The sequence below is a fragment of the Rhinolophus ferrumequinum genome, chromosome 23, assembly GCF_004115265.2.
Source record: "Rhinolophus ferrumequinum isolate MPI-CBG mRhiFer1 chromosome 23, mRhiFer1_v1.p, whole genome shotgun sequence".
NCBI lineage: Eukaryota > Metazoa > Chordata > Mammalia > Chiroptera > Rhinolophidae > Rhinolophus > Rhinolophus ferrumequinum.
In genome coordinates this window covers 20,896,442-20,923,741 of record NC_046306.1, presented here as the reverse complement: position 1 = coordinate 20,923,741, position 27,300 = coordinate 20,896,442, and the positions used below count along the sequence as shown (strand labels likewise).

At 40.6% G+C, this 27,300-nt stretch overlaps 1 protein-coding gene and 1 pseudogene across 4 annotated transcripts in view; one reads left to right on the top strand and one right to left on the bottom strand.

Annotated features, from left to right (window-relative positions):
- Nucleotides 1–220: 220 nt before the first annotated feature.
- Nucleotides 221–27,300, top strand: part of ASIP (agouti signaling protein) — a 35,098-nt gene continuing 8,018 nt past the window's right edge. Inside the window, exons 1-2 of one of the 4 annotated variants that reach the window (XM_033095235.1) lie at nucleotides 221–352; nucleotides 710–1,011. The gene's annotated coding sequence lies outside the window, so the exon portion shown is untranslated. Of the gene's footprint in view, nucleotides 368–709; nucleotides 1,012–27,300 lie in introns of all 4 variants that reach the window. The other 3 variants (XM_033095237.1, XM_033095236.1, XM_033095238.1) reach the window with 3 other exon arrangements.
- Nucleotides 10,810–12,189, bottom strand: LOC117016133 (elongation factor 1-alpha 1-like; annotated as a pseudogene).

Sequence of the window (27,300 nt, the reverse complement as noted above, 5' to 3'; positions counted from 1 at the left end):
AAAAGAAACACCTTTGAGGTGTTTTCACTGAATCCTTGTGGTTATATACAGCTCCTCTTAAACATGCTTGCTTTGGTGCTTTTAAGTTTTGATTGAAATCCGCAGTGGAAAATATGTTTCAAAGAGGAAAAAAAATCACCCAACACACTTCTGTGCCTTGCATTTTGACCCAGCCCACAAAATGATTGGAAGAATCTTTGCAGACCCACTAGAGATCCCCGGAGTCCATTGGAGAACCATTGAGCTAAAAACATCTTGATTTCAGAACCGTCTTTTGATCTGGAATTATCTGTTATTGACCACAGAGAGCTGCTACTTACAATTCCTGGGAGAGGGCCCTGTACAGTGAGAGGTGAGCCAGTGCGGGGTAAAAAGAAATCTCTTTCTCTTTCTCAGTGGGTGTTTTGGTACAGTACGATATTTATGCTTAGCAGATATCTATGGGCTCAATTTCTTTTTCCCCTTCACCTTATCTTCTTCCTCCTCCCCCTCCTTCTCTCTTCCTCCTCCTTATCTTCTATTTTTTCTTTGTTTGCTTCTTCTATAGTAAAAAGTTCCCCAAGCCCTCGGTGCCTAGATGATTTTTTGCCTGGTACATTCTGCTAATTGGAGTTTTGGAGTCAGTTTCTTATTTCGGTGCAAAATTTTCCTAAATATTTAAGCACCTAAATTATTGTAAAAGCAGCTGGCAACTGCCCATGTTTTGTAGACAGGTAACTGAGATGATACCTGAGAAGAGAAGGCTACAAGTCGGTACCCTTCACTGTACCCTACCCTAATGCCGTGCTCTGTTGAGATACGTGTAAGAAAGAAGGACCTTTTGGAAGAAGCAGCAATGATGCAATGAGCTGACAACGCAGATGATATGAAGAGCGAGTTCGGGGAATAATGAAAGCATACCCTGGAAGCATGAAATTACAAATCTCCCAACTGCGCGGAGCCCTGAGAATGAGATAGTTCCTTTGGTCAAACTGCTCTGAAAGTAAAGGAAAAAACTGACTTGCATTGAAGGTAGGGAATGTATCTGTGTCTCTTCTGCTAAAACAACAGGGATCTCATGAAGGATCAGGGCACTAATACTGATGGCTTCACTTTGGGCACAGCCCTCAGCAGGATGGCCCAGTGTAAAGGGAATCACCAGGAATGGGGGTGGGAGGCATTACAGCCTTTTGGTTTGGTCACTCAAACATCCTGGCAAACAGATGTAGAAAGGAGACTGACCTTTACCTCAAAAGAAGTAAATTGTAAGTTGAAATATTTGGTTTCAGTCTCTGGTTGAGTCTGAAAAGCAGACCTGTGAGTCTAGGAAACCAAATACCAGATTGTATTGCTTTGGAACTCTGTGAATTCAAGGCTATAAGGAAATGTATGCTTCACATTGAGACAATTACTTCTAAGTGGCTGTATTACTGTCGAGTGTACATCTTGTGCAAATGGCTCTAGGTTGGAATGCAGTCTGGGAAAAGGGCTATTTCTGGTTCTTTAAGACAGTCTGGAGGAACCTAAAAGTTAAAATGCAGTAGTCCCCCTTTATTTATGGGGAATATGTTCCAAGACCCCCAGCGGATGCCAGAAACTGAGGATAGTACCAAACTCTATACATACTATGTTTTTTCTTACATATACAAGTACATACCTATGATAAAGTTTAATTTATAAATTAGGCACAGTAAGAGCTAAATAGTAATAGCTAATAATAAAATAGAACAGTTAAAATAATGTACTGTAATAAAAGTTATGTGAATGTGGTCTCTCTCTCAAAATATCTTATTGTACTGTACTCACCCTTCTTCTTGTGATGATGTGAGATGATAAAATGCCTTAAGTTGAGAACTTTCGCTTTTTCACTTAAAGGAGGCACTTTATGGCTTCTCTGTGGTGTATCTGAATTGCCAGCATCACTACTCTTGTGCTTTGAAGCCATAATTAAATAAAATAAGGGTGACTTGGACACAAGCACGGTGAATCAATCTGATAACCGAGGTGGCTACTAAGTAACTAACGGGAGGGTAGAGTATACAACAGGGATAGGCTGTACAAAGATGAGTCACATCGAGGGTAGGATGGAGTGAGACGGCAAGAGATTTCATCACACTCCTCGGAATGGTGTGCAATTTAAAACTTATTCATTGTTTATTTCTGGAATTTTTCTACTTAATATTTTTGGACCACAGTTGGCCGTGGGTAACTGAAACTACGGAAAGCAAAACGCAGATAAGGGGAGGCTATTGTAACATGCAACTTGCCATGTCTCGGTTACACCATGACTATTTCTCTCTTCCAAGCACTCTTGCCCATGGTAAGCATTATAGCAAAGATGCCGTTACAGTCAGGCGCAGGGAAGCAAAGGTGCCAAGTGTTCAGAGTTGGGCAAAGAGTTAAGGAACCAGAGCCAGGACACCAGTCAGAGGGAGAGAAGAGTTCTTACAGGAGAGAAATAGAAAATAGGAACCAAAAAGATTAGATGGCGGGGTCAGGGTGTAGGGCAGTGTGTCATCTTTGATTCAGAGAAGAAAGAATACAATTCAGGGGAAATATATTCAAAGAAAGAGATTGTTAGTTGAGAGAAAACTGACTTTAGTTGAATAGTGAAGATTATTTGGATTTGGGAATATTGGAATATTGGAGGATATTGGAAAGAACTGTAAAACTAGAGTCTGTATCCAATTTAAATACCTGTGTAGCTGGGTCTAGGGGCCAAAACAGTCCCTAGAGCCCTTAGAAGTCTGCATTTTGCTCATCGGGCAGCTATCTTGAAGAAAAAGTAGAGAAATGGGAGCATTACAGAGAGGGAAGACTTCCGTAATCCCCTCTGAAGACTCCCACAAAGATAAAATCCAGCCATAAATTGCCTGCTAGACATCCCCAGTTCTGTCTCCATCTGTTCCTCAAACTCGTGCTTACAGATTCATTCTTTATATTCAGATATTTGTAAGAAGACTCTTCTTGGAACAAAAGTACTAAATTCAAAACATTCTAAACCACAATTTGAATCTTGTTTAAAAGATGAAAGGATCAGAAGTGCGATTCTACTCACTTGTTTAGAAATAGTCGTTGCAGACAGGATCCCAGGCATTGTATGTTTCACTCTTCCCTTGGTTTAGTCTGCTCTCAAATGCCATCAGGCCTCATTCAATACCGTCAGTAATTGGGCTTTTAGAAGGGGTAAAGTGATTGTTTAAAATTGCTTCTTTATGCCCTGTAGTTGCATGCGTTGACATTTGCTTCCTGGGAAATGTACAGTGATGACGGACTGGATAGCTGCTTTGTCGCTTCAAGTGTGAAATAATTTAGGAGGCCATCTCCATCCTTGGCATCACTATAAATTAGGGACACAGAGTCAAAGCATTCACTGCTTGGAGCCTAGCCTCAGTGTGGTAAGTACGCCTGACTCACAGGAGCAGCAGGCCCTGGTGCGCAGAGCTCAGGAGCAGGGATTAGGAGACCAGTTTCTGGTCCTGCATCCACCTCTAACTTTCTGTGAGGCTTTAATCTAGGCGTTGACCTGCTCAGGGCTGCCACCTGTGCATCCAATAGGAAAGCAATAACTAGCCCCTCCTACGCGCAAGGACACTTGTGGATAAAATGACAACTGAAGCATCTGCCATAGCTGCGGAAGAGGGACTGGGATCAGAGAGAAACTACGTTGTGATAGTTGACTTCTTCACCTGATTGCTTCATTTTTTTAAATCCTTATCTCCTTCTTCCCTGGGTCCCTGAATGGTCTGAACACACTTTTATTTTCTTTTAAGTTTTTTTTCCCTCATTTGTTTGTATGTATCTTTTGATCTCTTCTCTAATTTCTTCTTTGACCTGGTTCTTTAAAAGTATGTTGTTTAATCTCCATGTATTTGTGGTTTTTCCTGCTTTCTTTTTGCAGTTGATATCCAATTTCAAAGCCTTGTGATCAGAGAATATGCTTGGTATGATTTCAATCTTCTTAAATTTGCTGAGGTTAGTTTTATGTCTCAATATATGGTCTATCCTTGAGAATGTTCCATGTACATTAGAAAAAAATGTATAGTCTGATGTTTTGGGATGAAGTGCTCTATAAATGTCAGTTATGTCCATTTCATCTAATGTGTCATTTAGGGCTGCTATTTCCTTATTTATTTTCTGTTTGGATGATCTATCCATAGCTGTGAATGATGTATTTAGGTCCCCTAATATAATTGTGTTTTGGTCATTTTCTTCCCTTAGTTCTGTTAGTAGTTGCTTGGTATATTTGGGTGCTCCCTGATTGGGGGCATAAATATTGATGACTGTTATGTCTTCTTGTTGTATAGTCCCCTTTACCATTATGAAATATCCATCTTTGTCTCTTGTTACCTTTTTCACCCTGAAGTCTGTTTCATCTGATATCAGTATAGCTACACCTGATTTTCTCTGGATACCATTTGCTTGGAGTGTCAATTTCCACCCTTTTGCTTTGAATCTATGCTTGTCCTTGTAGGTGAGATGTGTCTCTTGGAGACAGCATATGGTTGGGTTAGTTTTTTGATCCAATCTGTTATTCTGTGCCTTTTTATTGGTGAATTCAGTCCATTTACATTTAGGATGATTATTGATACGTGAGGATTTCCTATCATTCTATCTTTAGTTTTCTGGTAAGGCTGTGTCTCCATTGTTTCTTTGCCTTTTTATTGTTGTCTATTATTTCTGTGTGGTGGTATTCTATGTTTCCCTCTGTTTCTTCTTTTATTACAGTATATATTTCAGTTCTGGATTTTTTTTGAGTGGTTACCCTTAAGTTTATGTAAAAGAAAGTTTGATATTTAGAGTATTCCATTTTCTTCAGCATGCCTATTTTCTCCATTCCCATGTTCCGGTTCACGCCTTTACTATCCCCCTTTTTACGTTTTGGTTGCCACAAACTGTCCCTGTTGATGATGGTCAAATAGCCTCCTTTAGTATTTCTTATAGTGCAGGTCGTGTATTAGAAAATTCCCTCAGCTTCTGTATGTCTGGAAAGGTCTTTTTTCCTCCTTCATATCTACAGGATATCTTTGCTGGGTATATTATTCTTGGCTCAAAATTTCTCTCTTTCAATAGTTTGAATATTTGGTTCCACTCCCTCCTGGCTTGTAGTTTCTGCTGAGAAATCTGATGATAATCTAATGGGCTTTCCTTTGTAGGTTACCATCTTCTTTTCCCTGGCTGCCTTCAGGATTCTTTCTTTGTCACTGATTTTTGACAGCTTCAATACAATATGCCTTGGAGAAGGCCTGTTGGGGTTGAGGTAATTAAGTGTTCTATTTGCTTCTTGGATTCGAGGATCCAGTTCTTTCCACAAGTTTGGGAATTTCTCATTAACTGTTTGTTTGAATATACTCTCTGTTCCCTTCTCTCTTTCTTCTCCTTCTGGTATGCCCATTATTCTTATATTGCTCTTTCTGATGGAGTCAGAAAGTTCTTCTAGAGTTCTTTCATTTCTTTTAAGTCGCAAGTCTCTCTTCTTCCATCCATGTCATTTCCAGGTTTCTATCTTCGATGTCACTGATTCTTTCCTCCATCTGGTCAACTCTACTACCTAAGCTGGCTATTTCATTCTTAATTGCTTCTATTGAGTTCTTAATCTCCAGAAATTCTATTTGGTTCTTTTTTTAAATTTCAATCTCTTTGGTAAAATGTTCATGTTGTTCTTTGATTGTGTTTCTGATTTCATTAAACTACCTTTCTGTGTTTTCTTGCATCTCATTGAGTTTTTTCAGAACTGCAATCTTGAATTCTCTCTCATTTAAGTCACATATTTCCATACCTTTAATTTCATTTTCTGGAGACTTTTCACTTTCTTTCTGAGCTGTCTTGTTGCCTTGGTTGTTCATGGCAATTAATGATTTATTATTTCTCTTCCTAGACATTTACAGGCGTGGGTTCTGCAGCAGGTTGATAGGAAGAGGTCTTTCCTTTGTTTTCCAGTACGTGTTGGTAGAATGTTTTGTTTTCTCTCTGACTGCAGCCTTTTTTTCTCTCTCACACTGTAGTGTTATGTTTTCTCTGCACTATTCCAGCTTCTCACACAATGGGGGGATTCCCTGAGAGACGGATTCTCCTCTGATAATAGTTCGCCTGGGTCACAGGGTGCAGTGTCCATGTGGGTAAGCGGAGAGCTTTTGAAGTTCCAAAGCTCTTCCTGCACCAGATTCAGAGCCCATATGTTTCAGCAGTTCTGTTTACTCCTGCAGGGATCTGTCCAGATAGGTGGGACCAGGGGCGGGGTGATAGTTGTGAGAGGTGGCCCAGAGCAATGTCAGCGACCACCACCACAGCTGGTCCTGCTTCCACAGCTCCCTCCCCTTTGCTGGAACTAGTTGGGCTGCAAATCTGTGTCTGCGGTCCACAGTTCTCAGAACTGCAAATATTCTGTTCTTTTGATCTGACACTGCTACTGTTCCACTTCTAGCACTGGGCAGGTGTGGGCGGGGTGAGCTCTGGGAGGGTCGGGAGGGGGCGGCTAGTCTCAGTGCCTAAGGCTTCCATTCTCTGTGTCAGTGAGGGCTTAAACCACCGTTTTCAGCCTCATTCCCTCAGTCCTTGTTCTGAGGTCTCTGCCATGAGCGTTGGGTTCAGCCATGTTATATGCTGTCCCCTCAGCCCTGTGGGCCATAAAGGGAGCCCTAGCAGTCCGAGTTCTTCCCTCTCCCACAGCTGTGGAAGTTCTGGGATGCAGCGAGCTCGGAGCACTGAGCTAGGTCTGGGTCCTGCGCCCGCGCGGCTCTGTCTCGGCACTTCTCCCTTCCCTCCTCCCCCACTCGTGCGATTCGCCCACCTTTAGGTGAATTCAGTAGTGAGCCTCTTCATCTTGCCTGTCTGCTGTGCAGGGAGTCCTTTGTGGAGTTGTAGTTGTTCAATTTGTTGTAAATTCCAGGGGAGATTTCCAGAGGTTCACCTCACGCCGCCATTTTGATGACCTATATCTAAAGTTCTCTTGAGTTTTTATTGAAAGTTTTTCTGTTTTTATTTAACAAAAAAGTCTTCAGCATGACGAATTTTTACCATGTGAACACACCCTGGAAACCTGAACCTACGTTTAGGAATAGTATATTCTGGCCCTCTCACACCCTCTTTCAGTCCCTTTCCTCCCAAGGGTAACCGTTAACCTGACTTCTAACACCATGTTTAAGTTTTGCCTGTTTTGGGGGCTTTACATATGTGTATGTACTTTTATGTGTGACTTCTTTTGCTTAATATTAGGTTTGTAAGATTTGTTATTGTGTGTAGTAATATTTTGTTTATTCTCATTGCTGTATAGTATTTCATGAATTCGTATACCACAATTTATACATTCCCTTAATGGAACATTCTTGAACAGGTTTGTTTGGGGTTTTTTTGCTTTTGTTTTTTTAGAGTAAGTTAAATTTTTATATTGCCTTGGCCAATGGCAGAGAAAAACAGGACCATTTTTCCCCCTAAGGAAATGGGTACCCACTTTATCATTTACAATTATTTTATAATTAGATTGATATTTTGTAAGATAGAAGTCTCTGTAACCCTGACATTTAAATGCCTCCTTTTCACTGATATGAAAGAGGGAGCAAAGGCCAATTGTTTGTATCACTTGTTTTCTACAATCTTGTTTTCAAGGAGGCTTAACATTTATTAAGTCACTAAACTGTCCAAATCCAAAATATTTCCGTATTCTCTGCAGTGATCGCATTCCATCACCCACACTGCCTAAAAATACCCTATTTCCATCATTTAGTAGAACCACAAGGGTCATTAGGAGACAATAAAATACCTAGATAGCTTCTCTTCTGTACATCTGCACTTTCCTCTGATCAATTAGATTTGGGTAGTTTGGAGGTGAAAAATGAAGGAAATAAAATTTAAGCCACAAATCCTTATCTTTCCCACAAAAAGCACTGACAAGCAACACTTGGTGAGGAAAAAGCTCAACCATGGAAGGCTTTTCTGCTTTGAACTCAAGTTGATTATTACCCCAAGTTCATCATTAAATTATTACTCATAAAATGTCTCTGTGTACTTTTCAAGTGAAAATATCATAGATGATGGTCCTATCCCATCTTAAAACACACGTCAGTATTTGTGTCACTAAGGGAAAAACAGGTCTGCATTTAACTCAGATTAAATTTGTATTTACAGTAGATTACATCCCTTAGTGCAGAAAGGTGCTTTTAAATAATCTGATTTACATTAGATACTCCATTTTGGGATTTTTCAGAAATGGTAAGACATTTCTCCTTATCCTGATGCCTGCCTCTCATCCAAGACCCTCATTTAGAAATCTGAGAGCTCCCATCAAGATGACAGAATAGGTTAACGCTGTGCTCCCTCTTCCCATGACTACATCAAAATTACAACTAAATCCCATGGTGCCCAAGGGCTTGGTAGCTGTGGTTTCTGTTCATCTGTCCCCATTCACAGTTTTCTCTTGTCCTCTCAGGAAAAAAAAAAATTACAACTGAATTATACAACAATAAACCTGGACAAACATCTGAAGACTAGCTGAACGGAAGTCCTATAACTAAGGATTTTAAAAAGTCACATCTAAACTGGTATGCGAGACAGAGATGTGAAACCACCTGGCCCCACACCTATGTCTGGTGGTTGAGAATCAGGAAGGATATCTCAGCTGCAGAGCTCCCATTGGAAGATTGAGGGGTCCCAACCCCACATTGGGCTCCCTAGACTGAAGCACCAGTGCAGAGTAGCCCCCACAACATCTGACTGAAAATCAGTGGGGCTTCAGTCCATCCAGGTGAGAGGGAAGGCTGCTAGAAATCCAGGTGTCCTCTTAAAGGACCTGTGCACAGACTCACTTGCTCACAGGCACTCACGCTGAGCTCCAGTGGAGGGACAGTAGCTTGGGAGGTGCTAGAGACATCAGGGAGAAACTGAGTTGTGTGGCTGCAGGGCAAGGGCTGGAGGGACAGCCGCCATTGTCCTTGTGTTGCACCGTCCTCCCACAGAGCCAGCTGGTGGGCTGCATCTTTCCTGTGTTCAGCCCTCCCTCCACACTTTGAACAGTTTTCTGATGAACATATGAACGTATTTTTATTGGCTATATCTAGAAGTGGAATTGCTGAATCACAGGACATGTGTGAGTTCTGCTTTAATAGATAGTGCCAGTTTTCAAAAGTAATGTGTCATTTTACACTCCCACCAGCCATGTATGAGACTTCTGTTTTTTCCACATCCTCACCAATACTTGGTATTTAGCCATTTTGGTGGGTGTGTAGTGGAATATTTTTTTATTTTAATTTTTATTTCCTTGGTAACTAGAGAAGTGGAGCATCTTTTAATGTATTTATTGACTATTTGGCTATCCTGGCTTGTGAAATATCTTTCAGGTTTTGAACCTATTTTTCTTTTGGGTTGTCTGACATTTTAATTGCTCTATAGGAGTTCTTTAAATATTATAGGTATTTGTTGTGTACGTGTTGCAAATATTTCCCACAATGCTGTCAAGTCATATTGGAGTCTGAGGCAAAAGAAAAAATCAGAAATACTGATACTTACCATTATTTAAAATTTTTGATATTTTGTTCATGATGGATATTTTGCATTAATTTTAATTTTAAATAATATTGCATTGACATGTTACTTGTCTTGATTATTGAGTTTTTTGGTGCCCCCTTAAAAATTTGTGTCCAAGCCAAGTGCCTCAGTGCCTCATCTTAATCCTGGCTCTTATCCCATTCTGTGGTTTACATTTTCACTCTCTTTATAGTATTATTTGTTGAAAAGGAGTTCCTAATTTTGACAAGGTCCAATTTTTCCAGCTATTCTTTTATGGTTAATATCTTTTTTTTTTTAAGTTCTGTTTAAGAAATTTTTCCTTTCCTGAGGTTATGAAGATATTCTCCTATGATTTGTTCTAGAACAGTGCTGTCCAATAGAACTTTCTGCAATGTTGGAACTGTTCTTTATCTATGCTGTCCAAATATGGTAGCTACTAGCCACGTATGGCTATTGAGCACATTTGAAAGGTGATTATTATGTCCGATGCACTGAATTTTAAATATTACTTTTAATTAATTTATGGCTAGTGACAATATAATCTGACAGTGTTTTGCACTTGGAATTGATTTTGGTCAAATTTTCTTTTTTTCCCTTTTATATGAATATCCATGTAGAAGAAGAAAAAGTGACCCAGCATCATGTCCTAAAAAGACTTATTTGTCTTGATTAAGTAGTTGTCTATCTATATGTTGATCTGGTTCTATAATATCCATTCTTTTCTGTTTGTCTATTATTCTGTCTATTAGTCTAGGGAGTATCTGTCATGGTAGAATAAGTTCTTCATGTTTCTGGTCTTCCCCAGGATTATCTTGAACTTCTGCATTTCCACATAAATTTTAGAATAGCTTTTCAAACTCCACCAAAAAACAAACAAGAGTCATGGCTTTCTCTAGGAGTTTGATATCTTTGCTGCTTTCTTTCCCTCCTTTTTCTTCTTCTTTACTACTTAGCTCCACTTCCTGTAACCCTTTATTCCCATCATCAAATTCAAGATATTACTCCCTCCTCCCAACTCCATATTTGAATCCTTTTTTTTCATTAAACTTTGTTTTGATGGGTCTCAAGATTCTGTGACAGATTTTTGCTCAGATTGTTTCTGTTAAAAAGTACTGATTTTAAAAATTTATAACTTAAGAACTGCCACACAATAAAACACAAATCATCCACAAAACATTCTCCTTTCCTTCTGAAGGTTTTAGGATGCGTTGTAATCATTAACCAGTCTTTTACTATTAAACTTAAGTGGCCAATTGAGACAAACAGTTCTGAGACCATTCTTCCACCACTGATTAAGACTGGGGTGGCAGGTATAGGGATAATATTCATTTAGCCTTCTGGAGCTTTCTGGGCATACTTGGTGACCTTGCCAGCTCCAGCTGCCATCTTGTCCATTGCTTTGATGACTCCCACAGCAACTGTCTGTCTCATGTCACAAACAGCAAAACAGCCCAAAGTGGGGTAGTCAGAGAAGCTCTCAACACACATGGGCTTGCCAGGAACAAAATCAATAATGGCAGCATCACCAGATTTCAAAATCTTCAGGCCATCTTCCAGCTTTTTCCCAGAACAACCGTCAGTGTTCTCCTTCAGCTAAGCAAATTTGCAAGCAGGGTGAGCTGTGCAACAATCCAGCATAGGTGCATATCCGGCCCTGATTTGGCCTGGATGGTTCAGGATAAACACCTGAGCCTTGAAGCCAGCTGCTTCCATTGGTGGCTCATTTTTTCCGTCATCAGCCACATTGCCATGACGAACATCTTTGACAGGCACATTCTTGACATTGAAGCCCGTTGTCCCCAGGAAGAGCTTCACTCAAAGCTTCAAGATGTATTTTAACAGATTTTACTTCAGTTGTAATGTTGACTGAAGCAAAGGTGACCACCATGCCAGGTTTGAGAATACGAGTCTCACTTGGCCCACCGGGACAGTACCAATACCACCAACTTTGCAGACATCCTGGAGGGGAGGACGCAAAGGCTTGTCAGTTGGAAGAATTGGTGACAGGAAGCAATCCAGAGCTTCAGGCAACACGGTTCCACGGGCATTACCATCTTTATGGGTGACTTTCCATCCCTTGAACCAAGATGTGTCAGCACTTGGCTCCAGCACGTCATCACCATTCCAACCAGAAATTGGCACAACTGCTACTGTGTCTGGGTTGCAGCCACTTTTCTTAATGTAGATGCTGACTTCTTTAACGATTTCCTTGTATCTCTTCTGGCTGTAAGGCGGCTTAGTGGAATCCATTTTGTTAACACCAGCAATTAGTTATTTCACACCCAGTGTGTAAACCAGAAGGCCATGCACACGGGTCTGCCCATTCTGGGGAATACCTGCTTTACATTCACCAAAACCACAGCAACAATCAGGACAGCACGGTCGGCCTGAGATGTGCCTATAATCATGTTTTTGATAAAGTCTCTGTGTCCTGGGGCATCAGTGTTGGTCACATAATACTTGCTGGTCTCGAATTTCCACAGGGAGATATCAACGGTGATCCTATACTCACTTTCAGCTTTCAGTTGATCCAAGACCCAGGCAGACTTGAAAGAGCCCTTTCCCATCTCAGCAACCATCTTCTCAAACTTTTCGATGCTGCTTTTGCCGATCCCACATTTGTTAGATCAGATGACCAATAGTGGTAGACTTGCCAGGATCTGCGGGTCCAGTGATGACAGTGTTGACATGAGTCTTTTCCTTTCCCATTTTGGATTAGATTTAGTGGTGGTTTTCACTACAACCTGTGTTATGGCGGCAAACCCATTACGAAAATAGCTTTGAATGCTTTATTTATCTGAAGAGCTTACTTGGTGGGTCATACAACAAATTAAAATTTAGAAAACATTCACATTTGTGGAGTGCTTCACAGTTTTCAGGGTGTCTACATGATCTCATTTAATCCTCTTTTTGGCCCATGGTGGTAAGCAAATGAGATAGTGGGTTCAGACAGTTTATGTGGCTTGCCCAGGATCACAAAGAGAAAGTAACAAAGCCTAAAATGGAATCCAGGTCTCCTGATTCCTTATTCAGTTCTCTTTCCAATTGCCCTTGTCTCTACAAGCTACCAAAAAGAGTTGGTCCCTAGAAATCCGGATAAATCAATGTAGGGTTGTGCCACACTCTTCCCCACAAAAACAGACAATGCTTCCTTCAGGGTCCTGTAATGTAAGCTGCTCCCTTCTGAAGAGTCTCTAAGCTTCACATTACCCAAGGGATCATACATAGTGACCTTGTAAATTTGTTTGTTCAAGTAAAATCCAAATGAGTAAGGAGAAGAAGAGAACCACACCCTAATAACTTACAGAGCAAGCAGAAGAGCAGCCCCTTCAACTGATGAAAATTTACATAGAAATTTGAAAATTATGAGACCAGTATTGAAAATCCCCAGAGATTTTACTAATAAGATAGGCTAGGCCTCAGCAACCTGCCCACCTAGGGCTTCACTTTTCCACTGAGTGCCCCTTATTAGCTTCTGAAAGAAGCTGAATTAAACCTTTCTCTGGCAGGATTTATTTTTCCGGGTTAACTCATTAGGCCAAAGTTTTAGTCTGCTGGGATCCATTTGAATTCAGTTCTTTTTATATCCTACCCACGAGTAACCTCAGTGCAGCCACTTCCCTTCTAACATCGTCTAACCTCTGCGTCAACACCAATTCCAATCCAAAGACTAGGGAGAAATATAGGGAGATCAGACCACAAGACTTGCAGCCATCTCTTGAAAGCAAAGAGGTGAAATGGGGAAACTGGGAGCTCCCGGGGTCTTTTAAAAATCGCACAGCTTAGTTTGCTCATTTATTCTGTTCTTTAGGTTCCACATAAGTGAGATGATATGGTATTTGTCTTTCTCCCTCTGACTTATTTCACTTAGCATAATATTCTCTAGGTCCATCCATATCGTTGCAAATGGTTAGATTTCATTTTTCTTTATGGCCGAATAATACTCCATTGTATAAATGTACCACCGTTTCTTAATCCAGTTGTCTGAACAGAAATAGTGTCAGAGATATAGAGAAAAAACTGAGGGTTTCTAGATGGGAGGGGGATGGGAATGAAAGAGAAGGTGGGGAGTAGAAAGTACAAATTGGTAGCCACAATATTGCCATGGGGATATGAAAGACAGTTTGGGGAATATAATCAATAATGTTGTTAAGATTTGTAGGGTGTCAGATGGGCACTTGTCTTATTAGGGAGACCACTTCTTGGACTGTGTAGATGCCTGACCCCTGAGTGGTACACCTGAAGCCGAAGCTGAATAATATTGAATGTCAAGTGTAATTTAATATATATATATAGTCACGGGATGTGGAGTACAGCATAGGGAATAGAGTCAGTGGAATTGTAACAGCTATATAAGCTGTCAGAGGGGTAGCAAATGGGGGGGTTATCACATTGTGAGGGTGTAAATGTCTAACTATTACATTGTTTTGCACAACTGAAACTGAAAAAAAATCACTGAAAACAGAGCTTTAAAATAAAAATATTAAAATTAAAAAAAATTGTTTTAAATAAAAATCTCACAGCAACACATCTTGCTTCCACTGCCTAAGGAAAGGGAAGACACTCAGCTCTGGCTTCCCTTAGAGAGGCTGATAAAGGGTGCTGTAAGGAGGAGGCAAGCCATTTTCTTCTGCTGCCTACAGAAATCTATCTTCTTCAGGTTTAATTTTCAAATGACCTGGGTTGCTAGAGCTCCCCTCTGTAAAATGAATGCTACTCTTTACTTTTGCTTCTTTTGTAAAACGAGATCTCTTGGTCTGTTTACTGCTGCTTTTCAGCTGATGAAAATTTCTTCTTGTCATTGTGAATCAGTGAGAATCTTCCTGCCCATGAGATGCAGCTTGAAGTAATTTTTGTAGTATGGTTGTTTGTATTCTCGTTTGTCCTTGAAATTACAGACAAGCAAGCAGTAAGCCTCCTCTGCTGCAAGGTGAAAAACAAAATTCCTTTGACCTCTGCTCTTTGAGGGGAAGCATGAGTTTAGTTGGCAACTTAAGTATGCTTTCAGAGTGAGTGAAGCTGGGGCTATTTTGGATAGTTTAAAGAACTTGTCAGTCATCCCTCATTTCTTAGTTTTCAGGAAAGCTAAACAGATATACTTGCTTCACTTTTGTGCGTCAGAATAGTTAGGAGTTTAGCATAAAGGAAGCAATCTCTTGCTAACTAGTAGCCTCTTATTTCTCTTTACCCTGCTTTTTCCATTTTCTAGCAGTAAAAAAAACCCAGAAAACAAAAAACAAACAGAAACTTGAAAGAAGTATTGCTTCATTTCATATCTATTAGAGCTGAAGCAGATGAACAAAATTCCATTTATTGCAAATCCTACTCTTCCTTTCTAAGTTTTGTATTTTTTTTATTTTTCAGAATAGATGCCCATTTTGACACATTTGAATGTCTGTGAGAGGAAAGCTTGAGTTAATGTTTTCACTTGTAGATGAGTTTGCTCTGCTTTAGTGACATTGGACATTTGCTCTGCTGTTTCCATTGGAGAAGCTCTAGGAGGCTAAAGGGATGGCACATTGGAGTTTTCTTTGGTGATTTGCATGGCGGGGGGTGTCTTTGTGGGATCAAGAGACCTTGACCCCCTTGGAAAAACACTTTCATAGGTGTCTGTCTCAAAACCTTTTCTACTCTCTTTATACAGAACTAATTTCTTAACACAGTCTTAAGGTTTGCCAAGTTGTATTTCCTTGGTTCTGCTTTGATCATTTTCTATAGAAAATTTCATCTGACATCAAAGCCTCTTCCCTTCCTTCTGCTATTAAGTTGCTGAGAGCTCTAGCAAACCATTGGCTCAACTCCAGGCCAGACATAGTGAGTGCAGAATGTAACCCAAGTAAAAGGAATTCAGAAAATCAGAATAAAGAATGATTACTGGGGCAAAGAAAAGGGGGAGAAATGGTTTATGGAGGGCAAAACCAAAATCAATCACATCACCACTGAGGTCTTTGGTGAATAATGAACACTAAATCAGGCTGAAGAGAATGATACCAGGAGATTAATCATTTCAGCAGCTCCTACCAGCATTTTATTCCTTGTATGCTATAGGAATGAGTGTCTGGGAAGCCTGGACGCTGATCCCTGTGTCAGTGGAACAGGGAGACAGATTTCACACGGACAAGTAACCACCTGGATGATTTGTGTCCTTTTGCTTCTTGAGGAGGAACACAGCCTCAAGCCTTCTCTCAAATTCTAATTCTGGGCCCCTTAGGCAGATCCTGGGCCTTCCACAGGGTTCTTGGTTTCAGAAGAGTCCTGAAGCAGGCTCCACATAAGACCTAAACCATCCATTAGAATATTATTCAATTTAGTATCTATTAGGCATCAGAATTAGACCAGTCAATTCAGTCAGAACAGTCAAATCGGTCTGTGTGTATAGATGCAGCCCAAGAGATCAAATTGTTTTGGTGGTGTTAAAAAAAATTATTCTGATACTTGCAAAAATGGTAAAGAAGACTATTGAGGACAATTGTAATAGGGATTTGCAGTGGGGGGAGGGGAGATCAGGCTCAACTCTGAATACAACAAAAATGGTTGGTGATTTATAGCCAATGAGCAGAGTGAGAAGGTCAGTGCATGGAAAATTACTAAGAGGAGACGAAGGGTAGGGGGATTCTTGCTAAAATGACCTAATGTGAGTCTTGCTAAAGACAGGCTTATACCTTAAAAATGGGGCATAAAGAACTTGAACAGATATCAAGAAGTGATCAGATATGGGGGCCAATGTTGAGTTCTAGCTGAGGAAAGGTTTCAGAGGAACCTAATTAAAGTTTGTCCAGGTAGGGCCTCTTTGTCAGTATCCACAAGCTTTCTTCTCTTTCTCCCTGTCCTTTCCCATCCTGCTCCCCCAACCCCAACACTACAAAAAAGAAGTCTCCACTTTTCTCACTGGCCCATCCCTTATACTTCCCAGACTCCCTCATTATAAAAAACAAGCGTGCCACTCTCAGAACTCCTGGTTTAGCATCTCAACTAGCAGATGTGTCTCTGACTCATTCCAGTCTCTAACTGCTACGGTCGGTTTACTCCCTGATGAAAGAGTCAAGGCCCTTCCCACTTTGAGAAACTTGCTTCCCAGATGTGGAGAGCCATCCCTTACAGACCCACTGAGAGCAATCCCCAGCCCTGGGGGAGACCCGTCTGTAGAAGAGGAAGAGTTAGTGATTAAGCAAACACGTCCCCCTTGCCTTAGCCAGTACATTTTTAGGCAGTCTGGCAGTCAACAGCTTTTAGTGATGGAATACTGAGTGTATGGAACTGAAGGAGTTCTAAAACCAGGGCTTAAGAAGTGGGGCAAATACTGTTTTGTTTTGTTTTGTTTTGTTTTGTTTTGTTTTGTTTTGTTTTGTTTTGTTTCTACCGTAGCAAGCTGGACTGGGCCAGGATGGCAGACCACCAACCAAGGAGTTTGTAGTTTTCCTCCTTTACACTTCGGGAAGAGATACCAACTTTCTAGGGTGACTGTGGAGTCAAAGCAGACTTGGGATTGAGGCGTCTCTCTGTCACTCACTACCTCTGTCCCTTGGGCTGCTCTAGGTTTCAGTTTCCTCAGCTGTGATGTGTAGCTGGTTAAGAGAATTAAATGTGCATACGGTAATTGCCTAGAGCAGAGTCTGGCATACAGCAGGTACTCAATAAATGGAAACTCTTATGATTTATATACTGCCTTTGTCACTACTTAGCAGTTTCAGTTTTCTTACAGTGGAAAGAGTAGCACAGTGGAAGAGATTCTAGTCTTGAGTCTTACTGATTCAAGTGTCTGCTAGGAAAACCCCTTTTCTACTCTGAGCCTTGGTTTCTTTACCTGTAGAACCAGAGTCGATGGACAAAATCAGTGTTTCTCACACATGTCTGTACATCACAATTGCCTGGAAGCTTTTTAAAAATATGTTTCCCAGGCTCCATCCCTGGAGATTCAAATTCAATGGGCCTAGGGTAGGCTTTGGAGTTTACATTTTGTGAAAGCTCCCCAAGAGAATGGATGAACAAATGTGGTAAATGTACCGTGGAGTACTAACCAGCAATTTGAAAAAAAAGAAGCTATTTATGCATGAAACAAAATGGATAACTCTCAAAAAACATTTTGAGCAAAAGAAGTCCGGCACAATAGACTTCATTCAGTATGATTCCATTTATATGAGTACAGAAACCAGTAAAATTGGGTGGTAGGAGTCAGAATAGAGGTTACCTCTGAAGGGTGAAAATGGGTATTGACCGGAAAGAGGCACAAGGGAACTTTCAGGAATGAAGGAAATGTTTTATACCTTGATCTTAGTGGTGGTTACACAGATGTATATATAAATTAAAATTAATCAAGTTGGATACTTAAAATGTGTGCATTTTACTGTATGTAAATTATATCTTAACAAAGTACCGTTATTATCTAGTCACTATGCTGTATACTTGAAAACTAATATTATATGCAACTGTAACTGAAAAATTAAACAATTATTTTTAAAAAAAGTATTGTTAGCATGGGGGCAAAAAGCTCCCCTGACAACTATAATGCATAGCCAGACTTAAGTTCCCTGGACAAAATAATCCCTAAGATCTCCTCCATTTCTAAAGCCCTATGATTCTTGTATCGCCATCTCCGTCCACTTGCCAGTCACTTTTACCCACAAATTAGATTATCTCTTTTACCTTTCTTGGTCAAATACAAAATCAAAGATATTAAGAAAAGCCAGAGTCCTGAGCCTACCCTCGCACTCAGATAAGGGATGCTGATGAAACTTAAGGGTTGTCTAGGCCGCAGTAGGACAGAACAAAGGACAAGGAATAGACATTGAATCACCATCAGTCTAACTTATAACCTGTCCCATTGGGCCAATGGGACCAACAAGTCTGAGGATTTTCTGTTGTTGGTTTTCTTTTCCACCCATTCATTCATTTATCAAATATTTGAGTGCCTGCTTTGTGCCAGGCATTGCTTGGTAGTGGGAACAGCAAAGTGCACATGACAAGGTCCCCTCTTTTTGGGAGTTTAAATTCTACGAGAAAGGAAAGTCAATATGAAGATAAACAGAGATAATTGCTAACTGTGATAAGAGATATGAAAGAAATAGGATGATGGGTTAGATAGAAATTGGTGAAGGACACTATCCCAGTTAGAGTGGTCAAAGAAGGAGGTGGTATTTGTACAAAGATCCAAAGGTTGTCAATGATCCAGCCATGCAAAAAGCTGATAGAATCAAGTTCAAGGCCAGGGAATGAACATTAGGGCCAAGGTAGGAGTTTAGTATGTTCTAGGAACAAAAAGGAGTACAATATGTCTGGAATGCAGTGATTGAGGGGGGAGAGTCTATTTATCAGATGAGGTCAGAGAGAGTAACAGGCCCTTGCAGGAAATTTTTATTTTATTTCAACAACAATGGGAAACTATTAAAGGTTTTAAGTAGGGGGGTGATATGTGATTTGAATTGTGCCCCTCTCCACCCCAAATCTCTCTGGCTGCTAATGGTAATGGATAGAACAGGACAAGAATGGACGCGGGATGTCAATTAAGAGACATTAACAGTTGTCCAGGCAACAGTGATGGTGGCTTGGCCTAGGGTAGCTTTGGTTAGTGGTTCAGCAGGGATTCAGAACCCCTGAGTCTGGGTTAACCAAACACCAAGAGCAAGAACTATCAACTTGCGAGGTTGATGAATTCCTCCTGCTGAGTTGGCCTTGTCTTTCTAATGTTTTTCCCCCCGCATGTCATGGATGAGGCTGATTAAAGCATTTCTTGGAATGTTGGACTCAGTCCCTGAAGTGCTTTTCTTCAGACCTATTCACAAAGAGGCAGTCTTGAGAAGTGAGCCAAATTTATGACAAGGGCCTCAACAGGCCCTTTTCATTAGTCCCTTCCTCTCTTTGGTGTCCCATCTCCACCCTCAACAGAATCTGCCTTCCTAACACCATGCCCCAAAGCGCTCCAGACCCTTCTTCCTTTGCTGCTCTCTCTCTTTTCCTCCACAGAGGTCTGCCCTTAGGTAGGAAAACAGAAAACTAATCCAGTAACACTAATTATTACCAATTTAATTATGATTGAGAGCTACTAAAGTCACCCCAGTAGCCCATAAGTCATGCTATGGAAACTGGTTAAGGAAAGATATTTTGAGGCAGAATATGGCTTAAATTCTATTTTGTAAATTATCCCATTCTGCCTTCCCATAGAACTCAGACTAGCAGAGAGAGGTTGTCTGAACAGAAGCATTAACTGGAGACATTATTCATTTTGGACCACTGTGGCCTGGATCAGTGGGTAGAGGGATTTGGAGCAACATAGGGTGGGACTAGCTTTCCATGGAAACCTCCAGAGATGACAGTCCAGGCAGTCCCTGGATGGAGGGCCCCCTCTCGTCTGGCAGAAGACAAGAGCCCAGAGATAGGCCAGAGAACAGTGGACCTGAAGGAGGCAGGACGTAAGTAGTCTTCCGAAGGGAAGGGTAGCATGGAGAAGGAGATGGGGAATGGCCATGACATTCTAGACAAGATGAAAAGCAACTTTCATTTGCAGACTAGAAGCTATGAGTCCAGAAATGCACAACTCTGCCCATATCTTGCTCCCTGTTCCCCACCCATGGTTGTAAAAGGCATGCTGAGGGTCAAGCATCAACTCATGTCTGGTAACAGCTGATTCTGACTGGTGCTGATGGGCTGTCTTCCTTCCCTCACTGCCCTCTCCACCTGGGCAAACTGGAGTCCACTTAGGGATATGCAACACTAAGTCACAAACCCTGGTCTTTTGGGTGAGATGAGCCATGCTTTATTCTGGTTAAAGAGAAGCATCCCATTCAGAGAGAAACAGAACCACCATCTTGGCTTGGCTGTAAATAATTGCCCCATTCTTAAAAACATCTAAAGACCTAAGAGGTCTTTAGAACCCTGCTAATCAACTTTTCAAAGGTACGTGATTTACCAGCTACGGAGACCACATCAGAGTACAATTTACTTTTTTTTTCCTTTTTTAGGAAAAAAAGAATATTTTTAAAGATAGAAAATTTTATCCTTATTTATTACCATATTTGCTTCAAGTCTTTTTATTTAAAAAAATTATAGATGAAGTTTTTGGAACCTTGCAGTTCCAATCCCCGTAACTCTTCTTCTATTTCTTTGTCTTTTCCTCCCTACTTATCTTTCTTTTTTCTTCTCTATTACTTTTTCTGCCTTTTTAATTCTCTTCTCATTAATTCTAAAATCTAGTGAGCTTATAAGCTTTTTTTTCAAAAAGAAGATTAATTTAAATTGATGTTTCTTTAAGTCTCTCGATTACTTTTTGTTCTGTTTTTTGCTATTTAAAAATTTTTTTTTAATTTTTCAATTACATTTACAATTACAATAATTGTTGATATACAATTATTATATTAGTTTCAGGAGTACAACAGTGTAGTTAGACATTTATATAACTTGTGAGCTAGGCAGGCCAAGGACAGAATGGGAGACAATGTTGAGGCCTCGCCGAGGAAAGATTTCAGAGGAATCTAATTAAAATTTGGCCAGGTAGAGCATCTTTGTCAGTATCCACAAGCTTTCTTCTCTTTCTCCCTATCCTTTTCCATCCTGTTCCCCCAACCCCAACAGCTACAAAAAAGAAGTCTCCACTTTTCTCACTGGCCCATCCCTTATACTTTCTAGACTCCCTCATTATAAAAAACTTTATGCCTGAGTAATATTCCACTGTATATATGTACCACCTCTTCTTTATTCATTAATTCATTGATGGACACCCAGATTGCCTCCATATCTTGGCTATTGTAAATAATGCTGTAATGAACATATGGATGTATGTGTCCCTTCAAAGTACTGTTTTGGGTTTCTTCAGCTAAATAATCAGAAGTAGTGTTACTGTGTCCTTCTTTGTCTCTTGGTATAGCCTTGGTTTTAAAGTCTGTTTTGTCTGGTATGAGTATTGCTACCACAGCTTTTTTCCCCAGGAAATATCTTTTTCCATCACTTTACTGTCACTTTACGTGTGTGTCTTTCAATCTTCAGGGAATCTTTTGTAGACAGCATATGTAAGGGTCTTGTTTTCTTATCCATTCAGCCACCCTATCTTTTGATTGGAGTATTTAATCCAATTATATTTAAAGTAATTGTTGATAGATATGTAGTTATTGCCATTTTCTTCTTCTTCTTCTTCTTTTTTTTTTGTCCACCATCTTGCACTCTATTCTTCATATTTTTAATCTTTTCTTCTTCTTCTTAAAGAAGTCCCTCTAACATTTCTTATAATACTGGTTTGGTGTTGATGAACTCCTTTAGCTTTTTCTTGTCTGGGAAGTTCTTTATCTGTCCTTCAATTTTAAATGATAGTTTTGCTGGGTAGAGTAATCTTGGTTTTAGGTCCTTGCTTTGAATATTTCAAAGCAATATTTCAAAGTCATCACAGTCATGCCAATTCCTTCTGGCCTTCAAAGTTTCTGTTGATAAATCAGTGACAGTCTTATAGGAGCTTTCTTGTAGGTAACTAACTGCTTTTCTCTTGCTGCTTTTAAGATTCTCTCTTTGTCTTTAACCTTTGGCATTTTAATTATGATATGTCTTGGTGTTGGTCTGTTTGGGTTCATCTAATTTGGGACTTTTTGCACTTCCTGGGCTAGTATGTCTATTTCCTTCACCAGGTTGGGGAAGTTTTACATCATTTCTCCAAATGGGTTTTCAAGTCCTTGTTCTCTCTCTTCTCCTTCTGGTACCCCAATGATGCAAATGTTGGTGCACTTGATGTTGTCCCAGAGAGTCCCTTAAACTCTCTTCTTTATTTATTTATTTATTTTTTAAAGGTTGTTTTTTTGTTTGTTTGTTTGTTTTTTGTTTTTTTTTCTCTTCTTTATTTATTTATTTTTTTTGGATTCTTTTTTCTTTTTGCTGTTCCAATTGGGTGTTTTCTGGTACCTTATCTTCCAAATTGCTGATTCAATCCTCTGCTTCATCTAATCTACTTTTGATTTTCTGTGATGTATTCTTCATTTCAGTTATTATATTCTTCATTTCTGACTGGTTCTTTTCTATATTTTCCATCTCCAATTTTATGTTTCGTCTCTCTTTGTTGAAGCATCCTTTTAACCAGTGTTTTGAACTCTGGTAAATTGCTTGTCTCCATTTTATTTAGTTCTTTTTCTGGAGCTTTTTTTTGTTCTTTCATTTGGGACATGTTTCTTTGTTCCCATTTTTGACTGCCTCCCTGTGTTTGTTTCTGTGTATTAGGTAGAGCTGTTATGTCTCCCAGTTTTAGTAGAGTGGCCTTATGCAATAGGTGTCCTGTGGGGCCCAGTGGCACAGTCTCCCTGTTCCCCTGAACCAGTTGCTGCAGGTGTGTCCCCTGTGTGGGTTGTGTGTGCCCTCCTGTTGTAGTTGAGCCTTGACTGTTGTTGCCATGTGAATGGGAGGGATTGACCCTCAGGCTGATTGGTTGTGAGGACTAGCTATGACTACAGTGGAGGACCTGTTGTGCAGGGGCTGACCCTATAGAATAGGATTCGCTCTAGCAGGGCACTGGTGCCTTCTCAGTCTTCCCCTTGTGTGTGCCTCCCACAGAGGCAGCTTGATTGTGCTCTGGATCAGTCTGAAGCTGGCCACCACATGTGCCGGCCCTGAGGCCTCCTGGGAGGGACCCCGCCACAAGCCAAGTTCAGCTGCATCCTGTGCCCTGCCCGGGACCACCTGGCATGAGCCACAGAGCTATCCACAGGTGGCAACCACCCACAACGGACTTGGCCCTAAGAGGCCAAGTCACAAACCGAGGCTGGCTACTGCCAATGGTGGGCTTAGGGCTGCTCAGCAAGAGGTACAGGGCACACTGAGGCTAAATGCTGCTTGTTTGAAGTTTGTGAACTTTAGAGAAATTTTAGGAAAGTCCACAGCATGATGCAAGACAGGTCATTTGTATGGAAAAGCCACTGGAAGCATCTTCGGTGGGCCCACAAGTTGGGTGGGGCGGGGTCTCCAGGAATCACCAGGGCCAGGTGAATAGTGTCAGCCAAGTTGATGGAGACACTCAGATATGGTGGCTGCCTGCATCTGCACACTGGGTAGGGAAAGGGCTCAACAAAGGACAGTGGTGCCTGCCAGCACTTCTGTTTGGGAGAAAGCTGCCTCTCCAGCCCTTGTCCTGAAGACAGACAATTCAGTTCCTCCCTGTACGTCCCTGGCATCTTTCAAGATGATGCCCCAGCATTGGAACTCAGAGCGAGTGAGTCTGTCAGTGAGTAAGTCTGTGTGCAAGTCCTTTAAGGCAACGCCAGTGACTACAGCAACCCATCATCTCACTCAGCCACAATCTTCGCTGGTTTTCACAGCCAGAAGTTATGGGAACTTCTCTTTCCAGCACTGGAACCGTGGGCTGGGGAGCCTGGTGTGGGGCTGGGACCCCTCACTCCTCTGAGGGAAATCTCCACAGCCAAGATATCCCTTCCGATTTTTAACAGCCACAGGCTGGTGTGGGACCAGCTCATTCCATGTCTCTGCCCCTCCTACCACTCTCAAGGTGGCTTCTTCTGTATATCCTTAGTTATAGGACTTCTGTTCAGCTAGACTTCAGGCGATTCACAATGATGGTTGTTGTGTAGTTAGTTGTAATTTTGATGTGGTCATGAGTTGAGGCAAACATAGCATTTACCTACTCTGCCATCTTGACCAGAAATCTCTTGATTACTTTTTGGGTGCATATCTGGTCCTCAACTGAAACAGATTTCCATTCCAAGGTAAAAGTTGTGATTATTAAGTTATATGGTGCTTTTTTTTGTATGACTTTTAAATTGCCTCTGAAGGCGTGTCTAGAATTATAAAGGTATTTTTTAAGCAACTTGCAGTATTAGGATGAATGTATGGCCTCTCAGGGTCACAACTTTGAGGAAAAACACTCAACTGGCTATCTCAATTCTGGTTGTGTCAGCTAAAAATCAAAATCATTTTTTAATTATGAAATCCCATGACTTAGACCACACATTATTATCCTTACCAGACTTGGCTACAAATCATTGTGTATTTTCAGAAATTAGATTTATTCTCAGAGGGCAGTTCTTGACATAAAAAAAAATAACTCAAAAAAATGTCTTGCAGCCTCTCTGAATGGGATGCCACTCATTTGGAATTACAGCAAGTCAGAGTTAGAAGAAAACTTAAACATCTAATCAAAATCCTTTCGCATACAGGTGGGGGAAGAAAAAGGTGCCCATAAAGAGAAAGTAACTTACCAGGAGTCACACAGTGAATTACTGGCAGGACTGGGTCTGGAGCTCAGGTCCATTCTTTGCCTTCTGCTCCATTAAGATGTTTGATGCCTGAGCCATCGTGAGTGGCCGTGGGCTGCTGTGTGCTGCCGTGGGCTACCGTGTGCTGCCATGAGTGGCCAGTGGACAGTGTGAGTGGCCGGCAGCCATTATGAGTGGCCAGCAGCCAGCAAAGGCTGCCGTGAGCTGTCGTGACCGGCGACCGACTGCCTCAGCTGGGGGGAACACAAGGCTCATAATACCAGCATGGGCCAGGGAGCTGTGTCCTACACAACTAGACTGAGAAACAACGGCTTAAACTGGAGTGTGGGGTGGGGGGCAGGCAAAAGAAGAGGAGGGAAAGATGGTTGCTGCATGGTGCATTGGTTAGACAGCTGCGGAGATGTCCATAAGAAGTCTCATTATTATATACTCATAACTTATTGCTGAAACTTTACTGTGGGTAATTTAATGTTTCCCACAATCCACAAACTTCTTCATAGCTAATATGTCACAACATCAGTGTCAACTTTCTTAATCTTATAACCAGGGCTGGCTTCATGGGCATGGAAGTTGTGCAGTTGCACAGGGTCCCACATTGAGAGGGCCTCATGCTTAGTTTAATGCTTTCCTATAGCCTCCTTGACATTCTTACTTTTTAAACAAATAGTCCTACATTTTCATTTTGCACTAAGCCCCACAAATTAGGTAGCCTGCCTGTAACTTACATCCTGGGAGATAGGAACGAGGAAGAAATTGGTCTCCCTGTTTTATTGTAAAAGTGGTAATGAAGTCCCTAGAATGAACCCTCACGAGAGAATCAGGAACTTGGCACCTGTACCCCTGACTTAGGCCGTCCACTACTTTCCACAACCCCAAGCCACCCACCTGATTGGGATGTGCAGGACCTAAAGATCTTCCCAGTCTGTGATCTGGCTTCTTAAGAAAAGCTTCAGCCATCATAACAGATTAAAATAGGATGTAAAAAATCTTTGTCATTGGCTTTGGTTGTGCACATCTGGCTACCACTGGCCTGGTAGCTATAAAAGGAAGCTGAAATCCCCAAACTCTGAAACTGTAAGTTTTTAATTTTCCTTTGGTAATTCATTTGGCAGCAAAATCTGTGAAATCAATTCAGTCTTTGTTTATCCTGTTTGTTATGAGTATTCTCACATTTTTAGCTACAGAATCATCAACATTTTTATTATGGGTGCTCCCAAGCCCTTTATATGTGGATTAATAGAGTATACAGATGATATTGTTTTCCTAAAATCCATAAAATTCTGAATTCTAAAAAAATAAAAATATGACCTCAAGGCTCATAATACAACTAGGTATTATAGACCTATATTACATTTAGAATATACATATCCCCATAGGATCGGTGCAAGTAATACTGGTTCTTAGCCCTTTTCCAATACACAAATAAGATTAATTCCACAGAGACTTCACCGTCCAAGACTCAGTCTAGTTTTATAGTTCCACTAAGATACCTAGTTCTAAGAAATTGTATTTTAAGTTTATTCGTTAAGAGTTGCTTATACAGCAAAGGAACCTTTTTTTATTTTTTATTTTAATCAAACCCTAGGATTGATTATGTATCCTGAATTAGTCTGAAGATGTTAGCTGGTGAGATCTCCTCCCTGCCTAGTGGCTAGTATTTCTATTAGGCCTGCTGGCTGCTCTGATGGTGAATTGATCTTCTTCCTGCATTATCAGGTGTTCAGAGGAAGTGATGAATTTGGAACCTGGGTCTCAGATTCTCCCTCAAACTCTAGCCTCTCCTTTTCTAACTCAGATTTCCTAACCACCCTTTCACTTCTTTGCAGGAATTCCCAGGATGCTTTTTGGTCAGCATTATGTCATTTATGATAGGGAAAATCCAAAGAAATAGAATAACTACATATACTGCCTCCCAATCAGTGACATGAGTCTTGTGACTTGCCTTAATCAGAGCTTCTCCACAACCCATTCCACCATATCTCCATCCTTTCCTTTTTTTCTTTCAAGTTGTATTTATTTCTGATTTGTCTTTCCAGTTAATACCCATTGATGCTAGACCTCTGCTACTTAAAAAAATGGTCTCTTTACCAACAATCAGAAGGCCAAAATGAAATACAGAATTGCTTTTGAAAGAGATCAGAGATCCAGAATAAAATCTTAAAATATATATTTAATTGTATGCAACTAATCAAAGTATTATCTTGTAATTTCCAATAATTATATTTTTATTTGTATTCCAGGTGTTATTGCATTGAATCTTAATGAATTCTAGGCTGCATGGTATAATAGAAAGTTTCAAAACATTATGGTAACTTCATGATGGACATTTTTCCTTTGCCTCTAATAATCACAATTTACCAGTCCTAACTGTTATCTCATTAGGACCTAGCCATGTCCTAAAGCAAATCCGAAATGTGATAAATTAATAAGAAATATTATTGGTTGGTAATGGCACAAGTTATCTTTCCTAGATCACATCATTTGCCTTTTAATAAGTCATCAATATCTTTATCCAAAGAAACAATTACTCCATCAGTTAATAGATATTGATAAAGCAAATATGATGTGCTTGCTCCAGTCCCTAATCCCAGAATTGGGAGCTGGGGACCTGCTATTTACTTACCTG